Here is an 11,983-nt window from a genome sequence, read left to right on the forward strand (position 1 = left end):
TTCGGTGCTCGGGCCCTAATAATAATAATAACTAGGGCTACGTTGTAGCACTAACGGGCCCGAGCACAGGCAATTTCAAGTCTGTTGCGGTCGGGGAAGAGAGAACGTTCGATGACCAAGCGCTCGTCTCCACATTGCCTGCGTTTGCCCTGTGCGGCAAGGAAGATCGCTCCACTTCTTCTGGCCAGCCGCTGGTGCTGAACTAGAGGTAAGTTGGGGAGAGCGTGGCCTAGGGGATAGAGCGGGTGCTCTGCAACAAGAAGGTTGCCGGTTCGAATCCCACTCTATCCCATCTGCATGCCTAAGTGTCCTTGGCAAGATACTGAACCCCTAGATGGCCCCTCATAAAAATGATGAGTGTTCTAAAAATGTAAGTCGCTTTGGATAAAAGCGTCTGCTAAATGACATGTAATGTAATGTAATGTAAAGTAACCTTGAAACTATCCAACATAACCTATTGCTGTATCTATCATCATATGCTTACATGCCTCAAGTTTTTTGTAATATGTAATTGTTATAAAAGTTACCGTTTATTTATCACGTCTAATGAACAGATTGAAGCAAGATAACTCGACAGTCTTGTTTTGGTTGTGACATTATTTTTTTTAATGAGTTACTATCAATACGCTACACGTGTACGTTTCATGTGATAGTAACTGTTTCACCAATATTCTGATACAGGATGGTATATCCGCCATTACTATTTTCACATTGTTTATTTAGTCTGTCATGGAGTTGTAGAGTGAATTAGACAGTAGTGATAACATTATAATGTCCACACATCAGTGTTGTAAACACTTCTCCAATTAATTATATAATTATGTTTTCACACTGAGGGAAGTGGAGAGACTTGATGTGGACTGTTATCAACAGCTCTGTGGGAGATCATCACCTTGAATATTACAGATGAGGTAGAAAGACATTTTATCTATGTGTACAATGTTGTATTTCTTTGTCACGTTTTATCAAAAGCGATTTAAAGTATGTGCATTTAACCATTAGGATACAAACCCAGACCCTAGTACATCGGTTCTAGCTGAAATAAGTAGTGCTTCATAAACAACACAAAACATTCATAACAGTACGCTTCTGCTCCTCATTAATGCAGCTCCTGATGTCCCCAGCAGCAACATGGTGGAGATCTGCAGCTTCATGCTGGTCAACTGGAAGACAACTGATTAAGATTAAAAGATTAAGATTAAAATCCATTTATTCATCCCAAACACATGCACAGACATGCAAAGGCACACTCATGCAGGTAGGGAAATTTAATCGCTGCTTTTTACCCATCTGGTGCAGGACACACAGAGCAGTGAGCGACCATGTACGGCGCTCGGGGGAGCAGATGTTGGGGGAGTGAGGTGCCTTGCTCATGGGCACTAGAGAGGGTAGGGAGACTCTTGGATTTTTGGACAGATCAATCCAGGTTCGACTTTTGTTGTCTCTCCATGGAGTCGAACCAAAGACGAACCAGAGACCTTCTCTGCCCATAGTCCAAGTTTCTGCCACTCGACCACCGCCTCTCCTCATGCATCATCAAACTAGTAATCTACACATCATTCCATGCGTTGCTCCCTTAACTACAGATGGCCTGCGAATGTCATGGAGTTTTACAGTGAATTAGACAGTTTAGGTATGATTTTAATCTCCACACATCAGTGTTGTAAACAGTTCTCAAATTAATTATAGAATTATGTTTTCACACTGAGAGAAGTGGAAAGACTTGATTTGGACTGTTATCAATAGGTCTGTGGGAGTTTATCACCTTGAATAGTACTGATGAGGTAGAAAGACATTTTATGTATTTGTACAATGTTGTATTTCTTTCAGCACTTTTATCAGAAGGGACTTAAAATATGTACATTTCACCATGAGGATATAAACCAAGACCACAGTACAACAGTTCTATCAGAAATCTGTTGTGCTTTATACACAACACAAAACATTCTTTAACAGTGCGTTTTTTCTCTTCATAGATGAAGAACTGCAGCACCTGATGTCCTCAGCAGCAACATGGTGGAGATCTGATTTGATACACTTTAGATAAGAACCCAGTGTTTTATATTTCTGCTTTGCCATAAGAGACAGAACATGGTCATCACAGCTGTGTCCTTCAGGCTCGTCTGTCCCTAATAAAATGATAGGAAACATGAAAGTGATCGTCATTATTGTAGAGGAAGAGTTACATATGAACAAAGTGTGTAATCTTATTTTCTGTGGATATTCAACTGTGTATTTGAATATGCTTTTGGATTAAAACGTGCACTACCATGACAATGAATGTACAGTATGGAGTTATTTCACATTCAAAGTATTGCATATATTATTTAATACACAATGTATTATGTGCAGTACTTTGCCATGGTTGTTTGTAATTAATGAAAAGAGGTCTGTACCTGAAGTCGGTGTTCAATGTGGTTGAATTCCAGTTGTCTCATGCTGGACATGCTAGAGAAAATTTCAACATAAATATACAAATGTGTAAAGTCATACATGTGCCAGGTTAAGTCCTTAACACACTTTAAATGGTAAAAAAGGAAGTGTATTACTTCAAAGTTAAACAGATCATAATCATTTCAGCTTAGGAAATAGTTAGTGTACATCAGCATCAAATTCTCTATTACACTGTCTGTTCTAATAAAGATACAAGGCTATAATTTATTTATATTTAACAGAACAATTCAGTGAAATCTGCCTGAGATTACAATGTAAACAGTGCAGGCAGCAGAACGTTTAGCTTTCTCTGTAAGACATCATAACAATACTCTGAATAAAGAGCTTTGGAAGTTGAATTCCCCTTTAAACATCTGCTCTTAAAATACAGATGTGACTTTAAATACGCACGTTTCAATTGATCACTGTAAGTCTGTTTCAGTAGAATAACTAACTGTGTAACATTGTCAAGTCAAATGCCTTGGCGAGTGAAACCATTTTATAGCAATAGATATCCTGATGGAGCTAATTCACCGGACACACACAGTCTCCTGTCTCAGATTTAACCTCATAAACTAACGCATGCCACTGCTGGGCGGACCTACTCATGTCGGTTCATATCGGTGTGTGTCGGTAATAGTGCCGTTCGCATTAAACAGGAGTTAATGCCCCAGATCGGAGTTCGTATTTAGCCTCCATGCTAACGGACGTTAGCTCGAATGCATGGTACTAAAACACCCTGCGAATCACTTCTACACATCTAAATAAAATACTGAGCTTGACTTACCACAGAAACGGGAGCGCAGACGTCTTTAACGTGTCCGTCAGCAGAACAAGCAAAACATCAAACTGTGTTATTCATCCGATACTGAGTGGGAGGTTTCGAAAGTCTCGAGTTGTGTTCAATGACACAGGAAAAAGTAAGGAGAAGGGAGGGCGCAGCTCACTGTGACGTCACGTAAATTTCAAACCACTATATCGCTTATTATAGCGATATAGAGGTAGTTACGAAAAAGTTCACCCCCTCAGAGTTTTAATGAAGGAAGAACATAGCGATTGAGACTAAAACCAAAGTTTGAATAATGCTGTAAACAGGTTTAATTCTACTCTAAAATTGGGCATTTTAACATGGGATTCAATGGGACTCTCTCCGACGAGCTGATGAACTTTCAAGCCATGCCATTAATAAACCGCATGATAAAAAGTCACAATAATCTTATGGCTACATTATCAATGTCTTGAGACCCATTAAACAAAGTTTGACATGGTTTTGCATATTGGATGAGCAGGAATACATCAGAGTGTCAGCTATACATTTCCTGCTGCCACCAGGGGGCGCTGTCATTTTAAGTCACGATTTCTGTATAGATGTCTTCATATCGCAACTATTGTCTTATGTGTCTAGTTTGGACTTGATTAGACAAAATATGTCCAAGATACAGAAGCTCGTGTTTTAGTGCGTTTCACCGAAGTCTCATCAAACTTTAGCGCCACGCCACAATCACACGGTTTGACGAAAAGTCGATCTTTCAATAACTTTAGATCTTCATTTTGTTGTGATGACAGTCGTCTAAATATTAAGTTGATTTGATAAAAGCTGTACGACTAGTATATAAAAACATAAAACGTGACAAAAACAAGACTTTTCCTGCTGTCACCAGGGGGCGCTGTCACTTTAAGTCACGATTTCTGTATAGATGTCTTCATATCTCTACTCTTGTCTTATGTGTGTAGTTTGGACTCGATAGGACAAAATAAGTCTGAGATATAGAAGCCCGTGTTTTGATGGCGTTTAATCAAACTTTAACGCCACACCACGGTCAGACGGTTTTGCTAAAACGTAATCCTTCAATAACTTTAGATCTCCAATTTGTTGTGATGACGATCGTCTAAATTTGAAGTTGATCTGATGAAAGCTGTACGACAAGTACATCAAAGAAAAAATATGGAATATGACCAAAATGGCCACTAAAGTCAAACTGGCGGGCTTCCTGTTGCGTTATTCATAATGCACTGATGGACTTTTTTGTGCATCTAGTCATGATACACAATAATCTTTGTTTTTTTTGAGGATCGGTGAATGCTAAATGAGGGGCTTTTCCGTAGGTGGCGCTCTTTAGCCATTTTGCCACGCCCTTTTCAAAATACTCCAGAATACGTAATTTTACGCCGCCTTCGAATTTACTGCAAACTCCTACAACTTTTTGAGCACATTAAAGCCCTCAAAAAGCCAATTCATTTAAGCTAAGAAAAATAATAATAATAATAATAATAATAATCATTTCAATTTCAATAGGGCCTCCCACCGATTTCGGTGCTCGGGCCCTAATAACTAGGGCTACGTTGTAGCACTTGCGGGCCCGAGCACCCGCACGTTGAAGCCTGTTGCGGTCGGTGGAGAGAGCGATCGATGACCAAGCGCACATCATCGATCGAGCATGCACTTCTCCACGTTGCATGCGTTTTGCGCTCTGCGGCAGTAGGTTTGCCAGTAGGTGGCGCCATCACTATTATTACGCACAGACATATATATCTGTTCAAGTAGGCGCTCTGATGTAGCGTGAGAAATTTTGTGTCAATTGGACAATGTTTCCGCAACTTAATTTTCACACTGATCAGTAGGTGGCGCTATGATCCTGAACTAATATTCATATATGGAGCTGTTCAGATCAGTATTGTGATCATAGGTCAGTAGTTTGGAGCCGGTTGGATAATGCAGAGTGGATTAACAAAGTACTTCCTGTTTCCTGGCGAATCAGTAGGTGGCGCTATGACACTGAGGAAATATTGACACATAGAGCTGTTCAGGCTTGGACTCTGACCATGTGACAGAAGTTTTGTAGTGATAGGACAATGCACAGTGGAGTTATGATAACATCGTGTCCTTTGGCGAAGGAAAATCCTTCGCCGCACATCAATGTTTACACGGTTTGAGGAAACGTCACAATTCTGACCATGATCTAATGACTTGACTGATCTGATTTGAGCTGTATATTGTAAATCAGCCAGGAGCAGTTCATCAAAGTATAAAACATGTCACTTCCTGTAGCCACCAGGGGGCGCTGTAATTTCAAGTCATAATTTCTGTGTAGATGTCATCAAGATGGCACCCTTGTCTTACATGTCTAGTTTGGACTCGATAGGACAATGTATGTCCGAGATACAGAACCTCGTGTTTTGATGGCGTTTAATCAAACTCAAGACGCCACGCCACGGTCACACGGTGTGACGAAAGGTCAATCTCTTAATCACTTTTTTATCTCCATCTTGTTGTGATGGCACTGATCTTAATTTGAAGTTAATCTGATGAAAGCCCTGGGACAAGTGCATCAAGTAAAAATGTGGAATATGGAAAAAAAATGGCCACTTAATCCAAAATGGCGGCCTCCCTGTTTGGTCAAGCATACCTATCCAAGATATTTTTTTGTTTGTTATGAAACGACACATGTCCCGATAGATTTGTATAAATGTCGGCCATCGTAGTGCCGGGGTTGCCCTATAGGGGGCGCTGGTCAGTTTTTTTGCCACGCCCATTTCTTAAAACCATATGAATATCTTCAGGGGGGGGCTGTTGTTACACACATGTAGTTTGAGAGAGATAGAATCATGAACACTGAAGTTACAGCAATTTCGTGTTTCACGGCGAGTTGATGAACTTTAATGCCACGCCATTCATATGGCGTTTGACGAAAAGTCACGGTAATCTTATGTCTTCATTGTCAATGTCTTGGGACCCATTTGATACAGTTTGACATGGTTGAGGTCAGTGGATGAGGAGAAATTCATCCAAGTGTAAGACAAGCAAAAAACAAGACATTTCCTGTTGCCACCAGGGGGCGCTGCGGTTTTAAGTCATCATTTATGCATAGATGTCATCAGGCGGGGACTATTGTCTTACATGTCTAGTTTGGACTTGATTGGAACATGTATGTCCGAGATACAGATGCCCGTGTTTTGATGGCGTGTAACCAATTTTTAACGCCATGCCACGGTCACACGGTGTGATAAAAAAAAAATCCCTCAATCATTTTTTATCTCCATCTTGTTGTGATGACACTCATCTGAATTTGAAGTTGATCTGATGAAAGCCCTGGGACAAGTACGTAAAAGTAAAAATGTGGGATATTGCCAAAATGGCCACTAAAAGCAAAATGGCGGACTTCCTGTTGCGTTTTTCATTATGCTCCATGAGACTTTTTTTCATGACTGGTCACGATACACCTATATCCAGATTTTGATGAAAATCCGTTATGTGGAAACCTAGGGGCTGGTTCCAGGGGGCGCTGTAGAGCCATTTTGCCACGCCCAATTCCAATTACTCCAGAATACTAAAATATCCGCAGACCTTGAATTTCCTGCAAAGTTTCATAACTTTTTGAGCATGTCTAGACCCTGAAAAAGCCCCCCAAAGGGAAATAATAATAATAACTAGGGCTACGTTGTAGCACTTGCGGGCCCGAGCACCCGCACGTTGAAGCCTGTTGCGGTCGGTGGAGAGAGCGATCGATGACCAAGCGCACATCATCGATCGAGCATGCACTTCTCCACGTTGCATGCGTTTTGCGCTCTGCGGCAGTAGGCTTGCCAGTAGGTGGCGCCATCACTATTATTACGCACAGACATATATATCTGTTCATGTAGGCGCTCTGATGTAGCGTGAGCAATTTTGTGTCAATTGGACAATGTTAACACAACTTAATTTTCACACTGATCAGTAGGTGGCGCTATGACCCTGAACTAATATTTATATGTGGAGCTGGTCAGATCAGTATTGTGATCATAGGTCAGTAGTTTGGAGCCGGTTGGATAATGCAGAGTGCATTAACAAAGTACTTCCTGTTTCCTGGTGAATCAGTAGATGGCGCTATGACACTGAGGAAATATTGACACATAGAGCTGTTCAGGCTTGTACTCTTATCATGTGACAGAAGTTTGGTAGTGATAGGACAATGCACAGTGGAGTTATGATAACATCGTGTCCTTTGGCGAAGGAAAATCCTTCGCCGCACATCAATGTTTACACGGTTTGAGGAAACGTCACAATTCTGACCATGATCTAATGACTTGACTGATCTGATTTGAGCTGTATATTGTAAATCAGCCAGGAGCAGTTCATCAAAGTATAAAACATGTCACTTCCTGTAGCCACCAGGGGGCGCTGTAATTTCAAGTCATAATTTCTGTGTAGATGTCATCAGGATGGCACCCTTGTCTTACATGTCTAGTTTGGACTCGATTGGACAATGTATGTCCGAGATACAGAACCTCGTGTTTTGATGGCGTTTAATCAAACTCAAGACGCCACGCCACGGTCACACGGTGTGACGAAAGGTCAATCTCTTAATCACTTTTTATCTCCATCTTGTTGTGATGGCACTGATCTTAATTTGAAGTTAATCTGATGAAAGCCCTGGGACAAGTGCATCAAGTAAAAATGTGGAATATGGAAAAAAAATGGCCACTTAATCCAAAATGGCGGCCTCCCTGTTTGGTCAAGCATACCTATCCAAGATATTTTTTTGTTTGTTATGAAACGACACATGTCCCGATAGATTTGTATAAATGTCGGCCATCGTAGTGCCGGGGTTGCCCTATAGGGGGCGCTGGTCAGTTTTTTTGCCACGCCCATTTCTTAAAACCATATGAATATCTTCAGGGGGGGGCTGTTGTTACACACATGTAGTTTGAGAGAGATAGAATCATGAACACTGAAGTTACAGCAATTTCGTGTTTAACGGCGAGTTGATGAACTTTAATGCCACGCCATTCATATGGCGTTTGACGAAAAGTCACGGTAATCTTATGTCTTCATTGTCAATGTCTTGGGACCCATTTGATACAGTTTGACATGGTTGAGGTCAGTGGATGAGGAGAAATTCATCCAAGTGTAAGACAAGCAAAAAACAAGACATTTCCTGTTGCCACCAGGGGGCGCTGCGGTTTTAAGTCATCATTTATGCATAGATGTCATCAGGCGGGGACTATTGTCTTACATGTCTAGTTTGGACTTGATTGGAACATGTATGTCCGAGATACAGATGCCCGTGTTTTGATGGCGTGTAACCAATTTTTAACGCCATGCCACGGTCACACGGTGTGATAAAAAAAAAATCCCTCAATCATTTTTTATCTCCATCTTGTTGTGATGACACTCATCTGAATTTGAAGTTGATCTGATGAAAGCCCTGGGACAAGTACGTAAAAGTAAAAATGTGGGATATTGCCAAAATGGCCACTAAAAGCAAAATGGCGGACTTCCTGTTGCGTTTTTCATAATGCTCCATGAGACTTTTTTTCATGACTGGTCACGATACACCTATATCCAGATTTTGATGAAAATCCGTTATGTGGAAACCTAGGGGCTGGTTCCAGGGGGCGCTGTAGAGCCATTTTGCCACGCCCAATTCCAATTACTCCAGAATACTAAAATATCCGCAGACCTTGAATTTCCTGCAAAGTTTCATAACTTTTTGAGCATGTCTAGACCCTGAAAAAGCCCCCCAAAGGGAAATAATAATAATAATAATAATAACTAGGGCTACGTTGTAGCACTAACGGGCCCGAGCACAGGCAATTTCAAGTCTGTTGCGGTCGGGGAAGAGAGAACGTTCGATGACCAAGCGCTCGTCTCAGCGTTGCATGCATTTGCGCACTGCTGCGATATAAACGCTCCACTTCCTGTAGCCAGCAGGTAGCGCTATGATTTTAAGTCATGGTGTCTTTGTTGATGTCATCAGGTCGCGCTTCTTGTCTTACATGTGTAGTTTGAACTCGACTGGACCAAATATGTCCAAGATACAGAAGCTTGTGTTTTGATGGCGTTTAGTCACATTTTGACGCCTCGCCACGGTCACACGGTGTGGTGAAAAATTGATCTTTCAATAACTTTAGATCTCCATCTTGTTGTGATGACACTCGTCTAAATTTTCAGTTGATCTGATGAAAGCTCTCCAAGAAGTACTTGAAAATAAAAAACATGGAATATGGTCCAAATAGAAAATGGCGGGGTTCCTGTTGCGTTTTTCAAATTGCTCCGGCGCGTTTTTTGTGCATCTGGTGATGATACACAACTGTCTTCAATTTCGTTAGGATCAGTGAATTCTAAATGAGGTGTTTCTCCATAAATGAGGGGAAGCTCCGTTGGTGGCGCTGTTGAGCCATTTTGCCACGCCCATTCTTTAAAACCATCTGAATATCTTCAAGGGAGGGGGGCTGATGATACACACATGTAGTTTGAGGGAGATGGACCCATGAACACGGAAGTTAAAGCGTTTTCGTGTGTCATGGCGAGCTGATGTGACGCCCCGCCACAGTCAGACAGTGTGACGAAAAGTTGTTTCTTTGATAACTTTAGATCTCCATCTTGTTGTGATGACGCTCGTCTAAATTTTCAGTTGATGTGATGAAAGCTGTACGAGAAGTATATCAAAGTAAAAGATTATGGAATATGACCAAAATGGCCACGAAATCGAAAATGGCGTGCTTCCTGTTGCGTTTTTCATATTGCTCCGAGCGCGTTTTTTGTGCATCTGGTGATGATACACAACTGTCTTCAATTTCGTGCGGATCAGTGAATGCTAAATGAGGTGTTTCTCCGTAAATGAGGGAGAGCACCGTTGGTGGCGCTGTTGAGCCATTTTGCCACACCCATTTCCAAATACCCCAGATTACGTAAATTTTCACGAGGCCCATAATCTGCCCTATAGATGTTGAATGCATTCTGTAGTGAGAACACATTCAAGCACATGTCCTACACCTCCATGAGAGGGGGGAGGGGTGAGAAGGGGGAGGGATGAGAGGGGTGAAAGGGGGTGGGGTAAGATGGGGGCGGGTTGATCTGAGGAGGTCTGTTTTAGACAGAGTAAAAAGGTGCTGTTTTAAATTATCCTTGGGGTATTTTTACCAAAATATTTTACAGACATTTCATTAAGACCCCAAGGAACCATATCAACTGTGTTGAAATGGAAATAATATGTCCCCTTTAAAGCGAATATGTCCCCTTTAAGCGGTTTCGTGTGTCATGGTGAGCTGATTTGACGCCCCGCCACAGTCAGACGGTGTGTCGAAAAGTTGTTTCTTTGATAACTTTAGATCTCCATCTTGTTGTGATGCCACCCGTCTAAATTTTAAATTGATGTGATGAAAGCTCTCCGACAAATAAATCAAAGCGCACGATGTACAAAAACAAGACATTTCCTGATGCCACCAGGGGGCGCTTTCCTTTTAAGTCATGATTTCTAGGTAGATGTCTTCCGGTCGCGACTCTTGTCTTATATGTGTAGTTTGGAGTCGATTGGACAAAATATGTCTAAGTTACAGAAGCTCGCTTATATTGGCGTTTAGTCGAACTTTGAGACCTCACCACGGTCACACGGTGTGATGAAAAGTTTAAATATGGATAACTTTAGATCTTCATCTTGTTTTGTAGAGTCTCATCTAATTTTTAAGTTGATCTGATGAAAGCTCTCCGAGTAGTACATAAAAACATAACACGTCTTAAAAACAAGACATTTCCTGTTGCCCCCAGGGGGCGCTGTGATTGTAAGTCACAATTTCTGCACCGATGTCTTTTGGTCGCGACTCTTGTCGTATGTGTCTAGTTTGGACTCAATTGGACAAAATATGTCTGAAATATGGAAGCTTGTGTTTTGATGGCGTTTCATCAAACTTTAACGCCACACCACGGTCAGACGGTTTTGCTAAAACGTAATCCTTCAATAACTTTAGATCTCCAATTTGTTGTGATGACGATCGTCTAAATTTGAAGTTGATCTGATGTAAGCTGTACGACAAGTACATCAAAGAAAATATATGGAATATGACCGAAATGGCCACTAAAGTCAAACTGGCGGGCTTCCTGCTGCGTTATTCATAATGCACTGATGGACTTTTTTGTGCATCTTGTCATGAGACACAATAGTCTATGTTTTTTTTGAGGATCGGTGAATGCTAAATGAGGGGCTTTTCCGTAGGTGGCGCTCTTGAGCCATTTTGCCACGCCCTTTTCAAAATACTTCAGAAAACGTAAACTTGCGCACATTTGTAATTTACTGTACACTTTAGAAACTTTTTGAGCACGTTAAAGCCCTCAAAAAGCCAATTCACTGAGCGAAGAAAAATAATAATAATAATAATCTTTTCAATTTCAATAGGTCCTCTCACCGATTTCGGTGCTCGGGCCCTAATAAAAATCCTTACAGATTCAATAGGGCCTCTCACCATTCGGTGCTCGGGCCCTAATAATAATAATAAAAATCCTTACAGATTCAATAGGGCCTCTCACCATTCGGTGCTCGGGCCCTAATAATAATAAAAATCCTTACAGATTCAATAGGGCCTCTCACCATTCGGTGCTCGGGCCCTAATAATAATCATTTCAATTTCAATAGGGCCTCCCACCGATTTCGGTGCTCGGGCCCTAATAATCTTTTCAATTTCAATAGGTCCTCTCACCGATTTCGGTGCTCGGGCCCTAACTAGGGCTACGTTGTAGCACTAACGGGCCCGAGCAAAGGCAATTCCAAGTCTGTTGCGGTCAGGGAAGAGAGAA

The 11,983-nt window shown here is 41.5% G+C and overlaps 1 long non-coding RNA gene across 1 annotated transcript; it reads right to left on the bottom strand.

The window, feature by feature from the left end:
* Positions 1-690: 690 nt before the first annotated feature.
* Positions 691-3,418, bottom strand: LOC133974704 (uncharacterized). The gene is made up of 3 exons (XR_009924686.1): positions 3,221-3,418; positions 2,397-2,448; positions 691-2,129 (listed from the first exon to the last, which is right to left on the bottom strand). It is a non-coding gene; the product is annotated as an uncharacterized LOC133974704 (long non-coding RNA).
* Between the last annotated feature and the right edge of the window lie 8,565 nt (positions 3,419-11,983).

This window comes from Platichthys flesus, chromosome 19 (assembly GCF_949316205.1).
Source record: "Platichthys flesus chromosome 19, fPlaFle2.1, whole genome shotgun sequence".
Classification (NCBI taxonomy): domain Eukaryota; kingdom Metazoa; phylum Chordata; class Actinopteri; order Pleuronectiformes; family Pleuronectidae; genus Platichthys; species Platichthys flesus.